This window comes from Lycium barbarum, chromosome 2 (genome assembly GCF_019175385.1).
Source record: "Lycium barbarum isolate Lr01 chromosome 2, ASM1917538v2, whole genome shotgun sequence".
NCBI classification, from domain to species: Eukaryota; Viridiplantae; Streptophyta; class Magnoliopsida; order Solanales; family Solanaceae; genus Lycium; species Lycium barbarum.
Genome location: NC_083338.1, coordinates 106,553,974 through 106,567,214, shown reverse-complemented (window position 1 = coordinate 106,567,214; position 13,241 = coordinate 106,553,974). Strand labels below are relative to the sequence as shown.

The following is a 13,241-nucleotide window of genomic DNA, read 5'->3' as shown; positions in this document are numbered from 1 at the left end:
CGCCTTCTCTCCTCTCCCCTACTGCAAAACCACCACGGAAACTGGAAAATCCCTTTTCCCTCGTACTTCTTAATTTATTTTAAGTTTTATGGGTACAAATTCATTAATGGGATTTGTCTCTACCTGTTTGAATCTCAATCTCTCATTGGCTCATCAAGGTTCAACTGGATTGATCGATAAAAAGGGTAGATCTGACCTTTCATATATCGATTACCTTGAATCCTAGCCATTGCATGTTGATATAGAGGAGAATTTCTCATATTTTGAGAAGTCCCACATCGTTTAGAGATTAGGTTTTCTCAGATTTGGGGTTCTATTTATAGAACCCCCAATTTTACATTTTAGAGGGGGTAATATTAGATATTGACATAAAAAACTCGGAACACTTAAGTTTTTGGGCATACTTGCTTTTAAACTTTAATTTCCTGAGTTAAGTTAAATTTTTCTTAAATATTTTCTATTTTATTCGTGTGGCTGAGTTGTGGGTGAAGAAGTTTGAAGAATCTTCAAGTCCAATAGTCGATTGAGGCTGCACACGAGAAAGGTAACATTCTTACCCTTTTCTTTATCAATTTATTTGGTCAGTCTTTCATATTTGCTTATATTATGTATTAATTATTATGTGTTTAAATATAATTATTTGTTACATCCCGTGTTTTCATGCATTGGAAAGCGTGCGAGTTAAATGACATTAGTAATGGAAGCGAGGCTATCCCTCAATCTTATAGGTGGTTAGAGTGATGGTACAGATGTATTCAAAGGATTAGAAGTCAAATAAATCGTATAAATTAAAGTTTCGTCGAGGTTCAAAATTTATTTGAATGAAATACGGTCCAAGCTATAATATTTCGTATTTTTGGACTAGGAAAGTGAACTGTCCAACACGAACAAATTTACCAGAGCCGGAGGATTTAGTCACATTGAAGCATGAAAATCAATAACTTGGTATATATGAGGAATGAAGTCCAAACATAATTTAGGCCTTAACAAGTGTGACGACGGTGATTAGGAATAATATTTGTGTAGGTATAAAGAGGCTATGGACTAGAGTTCTACCACATGATTATGATAATGAGTATACGAAGTGTATTAAAAGTGGTCCATGTTTAAATAAATTGGGAGCAGGGAATTAAATTGCACGAGATAAAGTAAGCAAGTTTTCATAAAAAAGGAATAAAGGGACAAGTGTATTGGCATGACCACGTGTATGCATTACAAGGAAACAAATATATGACTAATGCTATATAGGGTCTGTTGGGGATAAATTTTAATAGTGCATTAATTAGTTAATGACTAAGTTTGGCCATGCATCCCATTTACATTTATATATATAAATGTTTGAGGATAGAGATGCCAACACTTAATAGTAAGTCACTAAACTTGGATGAGTCATGGAAAAGGGAGGTTTGCACATGGAATATTTGGACCAAGTCATTAAAGTCTTACAAATGGGATGATTAATGAAGAGGCAACTATTTGTTTTTAAACCTTTTAGTGGGTATACTTCCCAAGTCCAGGAAGATATATGGCAACGTAGAATCACCAATTCAAAGGGTAAAAAAAAAAAAAAATTATGTTGAATTAGTGAGCTGCTGCAAGCTCAACGCAGACCTTTAAGTGTCATACAGGGACGTTCTTGTTTGGTGAAGGCAACCCAGCATCGGGACCTTCATGGTAGACAGCAAATTTAGTTCCATTTACGAGAACAAAGTATATTTATCCGTGAAAGCAACATACGGGTTTTGCACATCGCTTCGATCTCGTTGTTCCGTTTTTGCCATGATGTTGAATTCGGGCCTTCTTCGAAGTGAAGTAAGGTGGAAGAAAAATAGTTCTTGGCATATAAGGTAAGAGTTCTCCTACTCTTGATATATTTAAGTTCGTCCGGGTCATGGCTAAATTGTGGGATAAGAAATATGGAGTTAATAGCTAGAAACCATATTTTGGCGGATTGGAACAGTGGAAATGACGTTATAACTACGATATGTTTATTGAGTTGATATTGTAATTGCTGGCTGTTTTGAGAGTGATCTAAAGGTGGGTTTGATTCTAGTTTGATATGAAGTTGTTGGTATTGTTATTGTTAGTATTGTGGTTGATGTTTTAGCTGAATTGGAATCTCAGGGATTGTTAAGTTTTCAAGGGAAATGTTGCCCGAATTTTGTTAAGTAACGTGCAAGCTTAGACTTTGGATTCAGAGTGTACTATAGTTAATACGTGATATCAATAATGTTGTTGTAGATTGGGAAGCCCGGGATCTAATTTGTGGTTAGCTTGGAGCAGATAAGGTATGTTAAGGCTATTCCCTTTTCTTCTTTTGGTATGGTCTATATGGAACAAACGGACGACGAACGTATAAACTCCAAAGAAGCTTCTATTCTTAAATACTAGAATGGCTAATGTTCTTGATTTCCAGAAGCTATTTCATTATGTCCTGATACGTGTCTATGATTCCTGAAGTCCTATTTTGATATTATAGTCCATAGTGACATTCGAGGGTATTATGCTTCCAGGTTATTCAAAGAGTTTCAGAAATAGTCTTATGAGTCTCACCTGCATTCATTTGCTTCTATATATATTTAAAGCTATCCCTTCTTTCTTTTTGGCATGAATTACATAAATGAGCGAACGATGAACATACATGACTCCAATGAATTCTAGTTCTCAACGGTACTTGACATAACAGTTGTCTTTGATTCTCAAGTGTCGGTTCATTCTAATTATTCTATTGAGTCCCAAATGATGATTTAGTATTCATATGGTTGCTCATGATATTCTACTCGTGCATGCCGTTAATGTATCATTCACCAAGTCCCGGGCTGGGTACGTATTCGTGCACAGTTTCATTGCATTGTTCACCGAGACCCTCACTAGAGGGCCGGCTACGGTATATATATGATTATTTCATTGAGTCCCTCACTAGAGGGCCGGGTACGGTATATATATGGTTACTTCACCGAGTACCTTACTAGAGGGCCGAGTACAGTATATGTTTATATTTCACCGAGTCTCTTACTAAAAGGCCGGGTATGGTATATATTTACATTTCTAGTCATTGCCTTTAGAGCTACTTACATGGTTATTTTCTACCTTCGGGCTATTCATATTACTGGTGGTTTCTCATACTTTCATTATGGCTTATGTCTCATTCTTTATGATTGTTGCTGCCTTACATACTCGGTACATTGTTCGTACTGACGTCCCTTTGCCTAGGGGCGCTGTGTTCATGCCACACAGTCCCAGATTGTTTTGCAGGTAAACGTATTCAGCTAGGATGGTTGGCTATCAGCTGGGATTGGCAAACTCCATTTTCTTCCTGGAGCAGTGCCGAGTCATTATGGTTATCATGCGTGTGTACGGGTATGTCGGGGCCCTGTCCCGATTTATATGATTCAAGTGTTTACTCTTAGAGACTTTGCAGACAGTGTCCTGTGGTTAGTATGTTGAGATGTCATGTGTTGAGTAAAGCGACCATGTAGGCCGATATGTCAGTTTGACCTACTCGGTTTTTGATTAATTGAGTATCGTTCGCAAATTTCTATAGTTTGACGGAAAGTACTTTATTATATTTCCAAAATTCTTTTTATATGTCCAGTTTCATTATGTGAATGCCAGAGGGTTCGCTCAGCTCTAAGTAAGAGTTGGGTGCCCATCATGCCCTATCAGAATTAGGGTGTAACATTATTTTCCTATTTATTTTAGATATTATAGTTAGTTTGTGATTATCCTAGCCTCTTTCTTTTAGTTGCTTTGGTTAATTTAGTGTAATGGTTTAGTGTAAGATCATGATTAATGTGTTGGTTTTTGTAATTTAGCTTAACATGATATTAATATAGGATTATCTCTAATATATTTCAATTCAGTTGTCTTTGTGTAGCTTCTTAGTATAGGAGTGTTAAGAACAAAGTTGTGTTTGCTTTGTATAGATGACTTTGTTGGAGTTAATATTCTTTAAGGTTTATTTTATCTGTTAACTGTCTTTAGCTTAGCTTATTTATAATGTAGTACCTAGTCATTCAGGACAAGTTAAATGTTAGTTTATATCAATCATGTTCTATATTAACTCAAAATGAGATTAGAGATCTAGGATCCCTATGTAATCCTCTTTGGTGTCTTTGTTGGTTCAACCTAACTTGTATAAAACACAATATGATTGAATACCTATTTGCTTCAACTTGTTTACCCTCTGTTGGCCTAAAGGATCATAGTTTGTTCAACTGGGGTCTGAGTTGATCCATATTAAAAAAAAAAATAACAAATGGTTTGGATTGTTTAGTTTGTCTTTGTCTCTTTTAAATCCATATGATTTGTTGAGTCTTGGTCTTTGTTCTTGTTGGAATGCCCTAACCTGCAAGATGAGCTTCACTACTTTAGAATTATTTGCTATAATATGATAGCCCTATCCCAAATCAATATTTGAAGGCTAATGTATGCACTACCTCCTGGTTTGGTTGAGTTCTGGTTTAAAAGGGTTTAAACTAATAGAGAACTAGGCTTTAAACCAAGGTCCATTTCACTCTTCCATTTTTATTGAGACACTGCCTAAAAAATGAAGCATTCAGGTTTAATTAATATGGTCAATTCCTGGTTTACACTTTTTCTTTTAAAAGAGAGGTTAGATACCTCTCAACTGAGTGGTGATTTGTTTGGATTCTGAATCTGCTTTTAGATTCCTTGTTTTCCCTCTTTGTTTTAATAGGATTATCTGTTTGGCAAGGTGTTTAATTTGTAGTTGGTCTATGAATTTTATGTTATAGCCCGCATTTTGTACATTCGAATAATTCAAGATAATTGCGGGGAGTTAAGGGAAAGGCTATATTTTGATCTTGTTTAACACACAAGTTGCTTATGAAAATTTTGATGTGGAAATATTAAGAAATGCTAGGGGTAAAAAGGGAAATTCACAAGATGGCCCATGGAAATATTGAGGAAGGCGAAGGGCAAATTTGGAATTTGGAGAATAATTTTTCATGAATTACAAAAAAAAAAAAGTAGTGGGCTTGAATTCATGAGCCAAGTGGCCGGCCAAGTTGGGAGTGGGCCTTGGCCCAAACAAATGAATTATATATGTGTGTATTATATGACTAATTGGTCATATTCTCATCTTCAACTTAAGAGAGTTCAAGAAACTTGTGGAAGACAAAAAGAAAAGGGCCATTCGGCCATAGCTCACCAAAAGTGACCCCTTGAGAAATTTGATCAAAAATTATTTTCTTCTAGTATTCCTACTAATTTGAAGGTCCTCTTTAACGTGGTATAATTGTTGGAGCAAGAAGACATCTCTTTGTTGCAAGTCCATAATTCTAGCAAAGAGGGAAATTAAGGGAAAAAGGTAAGAATTAATCTTCGTTTTATGTTATGGATGGTTGTGTGTGTTGTAGTATGTAGAAATGGATGAAATTCATGAAGTATGTGTGTAGTGGTGGTGGCCGAATAGGGCTATGTTGATAGGATGTGATGAATTGATTTTCCTAAGTATTTGGATTGTTGTTGTTGTGGATTCCATGAAGAAAATGAAGGTTTGATAGCTTGAAATGAAATTTTAATTGTTTGTGGATTGTTGAAGAAGTTAATGCGACACTAGCATGAATTCTTATATTGTATGAATGATGCTGTTAATATGTAGATTGTTGACGTAGTTCATGAATTTAAAAGAAAGAATGTATTGTTGTTGCATTTGGAAGGAAAGAAAATATGTTGTTATTGTTCTTATTGAATTTGGAAGGTTTCGGGTGGAGTGGAGTATTGATTAGACTATCTTGAATATTATGCGGATTGTTTGAAGTATTCTTGAATGTTGTTTGAATGGTTTCGGATTAGTACTTGAATATGTGAGCAATTATGAATTGAACATAAATGAAACGTCGTCGAAGTTTATAGAAAGAAGTTGCTAACGTTGGGATGCGTTTTGAAATGGTTGTTGATATTGTTAGAATGACTGTTGGTATTGTTGTTGGTATTGTTGTTGATAATTTGGCCGAGTTGAATTCTCGGATTGTTGTTGATAATTTGGCCGAGTTAGATTCTCGGGGATGGTGTATTTATAGGGGAAATGCTGCTGAAATTTCGGCAGAATATAAATGAATTCATTTGAAGGACTAAGACAAGCATATGTCGATGAGTCTAATGATTATGCCAAATCTCTTGAATGTAGACTAGCAAGCTTGGACGAATAAGCGTAGCTAATTGGACGTGGAACGGGTATGTAAAGCCTAACCTTTCTTTCTTTTGGCATGTCCTAGAGCTAAGTAAGGTATGATACGTATCTTGGGGTAATTCTATTCTTGACTCCGAGCTTGTTTACGATTCTTATTCACTTCTTGATATGAGTATGCTTAGTATAGTCGAAATTATTATATGATTGAACAAACGAGCAAAGCATAAAGGGTTCTTGTTTTTAAAAGAGTTCTATAAGTATTAATGTCCCTAACTTTCGTAGACAGTCTCGGATTGCTTTAAAACGTTCGTAGAGGTTTCTATAATGAATAACGTTCCTAACTTTCATATGCTAACTCGGATTGTTTTGGAAACGAAGCGTAACAATACCCATAATGGATCCATTCCTAGATGTAGGATATCCTGAGTTCTTCGACCTCTTAAGCCCGAAGGGGCATTCTCAAGTTGTGTGATTTCATAAAGTTGTCTAAATCCCGAAGGGGACGTTCATAACGTCTTTCTCTTAACTATGCATTTTACATTTAAATTTGTGAGTCTCGAAGGAGACAAATGAAAAGGGTTTGATTGCATACATGACGCCCATAATAGTTTTTTTTCTAGATGATTTCATGACGCGACTGAGCGTGCTATATAACGTATGGCCTCGGCTTAAGTCTGAGTGTGCTATGGCCTCAGCTGATCACTGAGTGCGCTATGGCCTCAGCTTATGTCTGAGCGTGCTGTATAATATATGGCCTCAGTTTTGCGTTATGCCAATTGAGTTGTGCATATGGTTTCACTAATAATTTCGAGGAAATTAGTTTTATACAAAAGGAAACACAAAGTTAGATTTGAATAATGTCCATAACTTTCTTATGCTAACTCGGATTGACTTGAAACGTGTTTATGATTTTACTAATGATTTCGAGAAAACTAGTCTTATACTAAAGAAAATATAAAGTTTGATTTCCAAAACCACTCCGAAGGGGGTGCGAGATTTTACTAATTAATTTTTCAAAACCACTCCGAACGGGGTGCGAGGTTTTACTATTTCATTCCATTTACGACTTATGTTTACATTTCATGCCATCATTATTATTATTATGCCCGAAGGGGCCAGGATCATTATTATTATATCGGGACCGGCATGCCCGAAGGGGCCAGGGTAGTATTATGTTGGAACCGGCATGCCCGAAGGGGCCATCATTATTATTATGCCGGAAGCGGCTGCCCGAATGGGCCATCATTATTATTATGCAGGAAGCGGCTGCCCGAAGGGGCCATCCTTATTATTATGCCGGAAGCGGCTGCCCGAAGGGGCCATCCTTATTATTATGCCGGAAGCGGCTGCCCGAAGGGGCCATCATCATTATTATGCCGGAAGCGGCTGCCCGAAGGGGCCATCATTATTATTGAGCCGGAAGCGGCCGTCCGAAGGGACTATTGTGATATTATATTTATACTGTGGGTTCTAGAATTTGTGTATGCTATGTTTATATTGTGTATGCTAGAGATTGTGCAAAGTACTATATGGCATGGTTCAAAATGTTGTTCCAGGTACTCCCGGGTTGCTTCTAAACTTGTTTACTGTTATGCTTCTGCTTGTTTATGATTCAGTAATACTTTACATATTCAGTACATATTCCGTACTGACCCCCTTTCTTCGGGGGCTGCGTTTCATGCCGCGCAGGTGCATACAGATGAGTAGAGGATATTGCCCGAAGATGTTCCAGTTCATTTCCTTCCGGAGTGTCGCCGAGTCAGAGTACTTACGCTATGGTATTTCGTCTATATTAGAGACTTTGCAGACAGCGTCCTGTGGTACGTTTGTCGAGATGTCGACAGAGTAATGTCAGCTGAACCGTTTGTGTATGTTAAAAGAGCATGTATTTTAGATGATTTCAATTGGGTTAAAGTACTTATTTGATTGAAAGTTTTCATAATCTGTATAAAGATAATGACCTATATTTGGAAAAGTTTCATGTTTTTAAAAGTTTTTGAAATAACAGGTTTTGGTAAAGCGAATGTTTAAGGGTTCGCTCGACTCTGAAGAGAGTCGGGTGCCCATCATGCCCTATCAAGATGAGGGTGTGACATTTTAAAACTAGAACACTTTGAGTTATTTAAAAACTGTCAAATCTTCTTTGGTGTGGCTTGTTTGATGTGTTGATATATGAGTTAGTCTAATCTAGTGATTGATAACTTGCTAGGTGTCTAACTTAATCACTTTGTTTGTCTTAAATGGATTCACCTATTCACAAAGCTTAAAATAAGCACTTATGCTTTATGAAATATTGGTTTTAAACCATGCTTCACTAATCCACCACAAAGATAATTAAAATTGGATATTTGTGCAATCCATCTAAGTACATTAAGTCCATTGAGGTATGTTTAAGTGAATGTAACAGTCTTATTATCTTCTCATGTTGTCAAGTGTAAGTTCGCTTAAAATTTGACTTCTTTAGAGTGTAAGCTAATCCTGGAAATTGCTTCTTAACAACCTATTTGATAAATGGGGTGTAACATCTTATAGCTATTAGTTGTTTCTCTTTAAAGGCTAGTAACTAATTTTTTATGTTGATTTACCTGTCTTGTGTTGTTTGTCGGGAGAATGCCTTCCTAAAATTGATGAAGTGTTGATGCTATGTATAGATTAGATACACTGGTTCTGTATTTATGTAACTATGGATTATCTTTTACTTTGTCTTGGTTGTGTGACAGAATTACTTAAGCATCTTATTGGTCATGTCTGAATTCAATAGGATATTCATGTCAATGTTAAGATATCCATTTTGTTAGATATATACCTAGATATTTTTTTAGGGGCTGCTTGCTGTAACCATTAGATATACACTTCCTCTCGTATATACTATGAGCTTAACACATAAGTGGAGAGGCAAAATAGCACTTAGGGATTGAGCTTAAGCCTTCCCTGGTGTCTGCCATGCCTGGCGTTCCTGGAAACCCCTTGGATCTTGTGCGGCATCAGGAACAAGAGGGTGAAGGCTTTCCTTTTTGGGTTGTTTTAGTATCTCTATGGGTGTCTATATCAATGGTATGTTGGCTGATAGCTGTGTATATCTATTTGTTTGCATTGCTCATTTTTTATTAAGAAAATAACATTATGAGCCTGTTTTACTCTTCTTCAGTTTTAGGCTCGGAATCTATTATTGCTAGCTTATATAAGATAAATAAGAACCCTGACCAGCATGTTTTCCTATAGCTCCTCTCAATATATTGGTTTTTTGCCCCATATACCAGGTGATATACCAAGGTATACAGAGCATATTAATTTCTATACCCTCACAGGTGTATAGAAGTGGGTATATTCAATATGCCTCAGTAATATCACTCCTATAATTTATGAACATGAACCAACATTGTGCCAGCTTGTTCTCTTGGGCTAAATTCTTTTATTTAATGGTTTGACCTCCTCTAGCATACTAAACAGGTTTTGTACTTGGGCTGAATGTATTTTCTTTCTTTTTGATCTGGTTAAATGGCCTGTGTGGGCTTTGGATTTTTCTTTATTGTTTTGGGCCTAAGCTGTTCCTCCTAAATACTATGTTGTCACTTAATGATTTATTTGTTTGACTTATGTACTTGTTTAGCTTGAACGTAAATTGTTTATGACTTAATACCAACACTTAGATAGATACTAATCCTATCTTGCTTATGTGCTCTATGGGAACCAATTCTGGGCCATTCTGGCCGTCTCTTGCATCAAGACCTGTTGGGCCTAAGGCCCAACCTTCCTCTCTTTGATTGAATCCGCTAAAGAATGGAAAGGGAAGCAAATATTCGTGTTAGAAGGCCTAGCCAATGGGTGAAAATGGCACTGATGGGCTTGGGTAAGCCCATCAGTTTAAAGATTTATTTTCTTCTCCTCTCTATCTTATATGTACTTGGCATGTATATATGTTGTATATGTACTAAACATGTAAATAATGAAACCCTCATGCATAGCTCAGAAAACGCGTAGTATTTTAGGAAAGTCGCCTCAAACATCTTTAAACTTAATCATTTTTTTGAAAACCCTTGAGAATTGATTTACTTAATTTAATGTGGTCAAGATCAATTTGTTTTAATGACAAAGTTGAATGATCTTCAAAGAAAATGAACGAGTAGTAGTTTTTGGGCCTTCCGCCCTTTTAGTTGAAATTTGATAAATACTTTATTTTGGGCCTTAAGCCCATGATTAAAATGAAACTGCCTAATGTTTTCGGAGTTGACTCAAGAACTGATTTCAAACAAAATGCGTGGAAGGAATAATAGGAGATAGCTTTAAAATCTGGGTTAATCACCAAAAAGAGGTACAAAAACTTGAATATCTTCAGGACTTAAAAAAATGATGTTGGACTGGAAATGAGTTTGGACAGCCTGAGATTTCGACTTGGGTTTAATTCCTAAAAAGAAAAGACCTTTGGGCCTGGAAGCCCAACACTGGATTTGGAAAAAAAAATCGACTTGTTGGACCCATTTTTTGAGGAATGACGGATTTTGAAGTTGGATAATGACTTGACCCTATTTGAGCTTCAATAAAATAAAGTTGGACTTAAACACTCTCGATCTTTTTGCCTTATATACGTATAAGTATAGGAGAATACTCCATATTTTCTTATATAAATAAAACCTATATGTACTAAACCCATTTTGTTAGAACTAGAATAGTAGTGACTCTACTCGGGAGAGATCTCGAGTGTGTCCTAGTCTGGCAACAAAGTGAGTTGAACACTTATGCGGATTTTTTGAACCATGACCCCTTTTATGAAGGGCACTTTTTGCAAAAAAAATTCTTGAAGTTATGATATGAATAAAATTACACTTTGTTTGCAGAAAGTTAAACACTTTTAAACAAATACATATAGTTAAATCACACATTGAATCTCTTAGGTCAACCGTAGTCTATGGATCTTTAATACTAGGGTGTGTAAAACCTTCCCTAGGGGATCACCAGAGCCCTTACCTCGAACTTTGGTAACAAAAGATTTCTCTCTTGATTGAAAAATCTTTAAACCCGTTTTTCCTAGTTTTTCATAATAAATTAGGTGGCGACTCTAAAAATACTAAAATCCAATTAGAGCACCAACAACTTCGTAGTAACTTTTATGCCTTACCCTCGTAAAAGCGAACCGTAACAGTAATCTTTCTGAGATCTAATAATGACATAGCTTAGACTATGTAAGTAGTCCAATTTCAAGAACTTAAGTTTATGGAACGTGATATCTCCAAGGAACCACTCTTCTGGTTGAAAAGGAGTATCTCCACTCCTTAAATAGAGATACTTGCAGACACATTTGGCTTGTAAAATGTGTAACTTTCCTATTCTAATAACCTAAGTGTTAATTAACCTGGTAAAAACTAGTAACAAAAGTAGCATTATTTTGGTTTGATTAGGTTGTTAATTGTTCTTATAGAAGTTGCTACCTATAGTAGCTTAGGAACATTGAGAATCTAGAGCACAATTGTATGTACGAGTATGATAGGTTAGATGTCCTTAATTTATGTTGTTATTGAGATGTGTATTATCCAGCAATAAGTAATTCTTCTAAAATGCATTTCAATTGGCGTGGTTGGCATCTTTTAACTCTACTTTGGTACAATGTATACTAGCAAATTTCATCAATTTCTATGTCTTTGCGAATCAATGAGTTGCCAATAAATTTATTTTCACTGCTGGAGATATACTAAAGCCACAGAACTTAGTTACTTTCAATTTTCCCTTTTCTTGTCATTAGGTGGACGTATCATTCCATATTATAGATCTCTCTTTGTTTGTTGTGAAGCTAATCTATTACTTTGTGTTAGGTGCTAGCAAACCATGCAAGGATATGTAGGCGAGTCCCTTGAAGACTCTGATCCAGGAATGTGATGTTAGTATAGGGCAAAAATGTAACTTAGGCTTGCGGAATGTGACAAATAGGCTTCGCTACCTAGAAAAGGATTTTCTCGTACATTCTACCAAGTGTTTGCTTCTCAAGGAGTGTATTAGTTGTGGGCAAATTGCAATTTGGTTTTCCACATTCAAATTTTAATTTTCTAGTTTGATAGGAATTGATTAGTACTTAATAATGTTTTCGCTGGACCTGGTAACTCTCTAGCCTCGCATTAGTTAGGCTTTTTTTTTTTATTTCAACTTTATTGGTTGTGTAGATGTATCCAATTTGACTATACAATAGTTATATGCATTTCCATTGTATGCCATATGCTTGAATAGGGTGTATTTAAAATATAAACTAAAAGAATACGATTGTTGCGATGGATTAGCGATAAAAGAAATTGTCACCAAAATCAAGCAATATTGGCACTCAAAATATTTTGCGACGGATAGGGACGGAAAGTTTCATCGCTAATAAAGACAAACGACGAAATTTATTGTGAATTTAGCGACAAAATGGATTAAAATAGGGATGGATTATTCTGTCGCTAAACTTATATCCATCGCTACATCTTGCTACGGATTTTGATTTTTTCGTCGCTGAAGGGTTAGCTACGAGCAAAATAGTAAGGTTCGTGAATCCGTCACTAAATTGATTAGCTACTGAAATATGATGTTTAGCGACGGACGATGTTTTTTTTTTGTAGTGAATTTAACCATGCAAACTTGCCATTTTTATAAATATTTTATAAAGATAAAATTAAATGTGAAGTAGAAAATTCGGGAGGGGGTAAGGGGTGCGGGGGTTTTGGGGGGGGGGGGTAAAAATCATAAAAGATTTTTTTTTTCAAAACTTTTTTCAAAAAAATTACTTCTTTTGGAGGGGGTGGAATACCAAAATAAAATAAAATAAAAATTTGGAGGGAGTGGTGGGGTATTGGGGCGCGGAGGGGGGGGGGGAGGGGAAGGTTGAGGGGAATTTGAAAATTAAAATAAAAAACTGGAGGGGGCGGGGGGGATATAATTTTTTTAAAAAAAAAAAAAGATTGGGCGTGGGTGGTGGGTGGGTTGGTTGGGTGGTGGTAGGGTGGTTGGTGAAATGCCAATTGTTGACTTGTATTCCCTACTTTAATTAGGGAATTCATTTTTCACATTTTCAAGATACTTGTTTTCCTAAGAAAAATATTTTCTTAAAATTTTGATCAAA

The 13,241-nt window shown here is 36.0% G+C and overlaps 1 long non-coding RNA gene across 1 annotated transcript; it reads left to right on the top strand.

Annotated features, from left to right (window-relative positions):
- The first annotated feature begins 1,382 nt into the window (after positions 1 to 1,382).
- Positions 1,383 to 12,249, top strand: LOC132621205 (uncharacterized). The gene is made up of 3 exons (XR_009575453.1): positions 1,383 to 1,847; positions 2,242 to 2,288; positions 11,965 to 12,249. It is a non-coding gene; the product is annotated as an uncharacterized LOC132621205 (long non-coding RNA).
- The last annotated feature ends 992 nt before the right edge of the window (positions 12,250 to 13,241 follow it).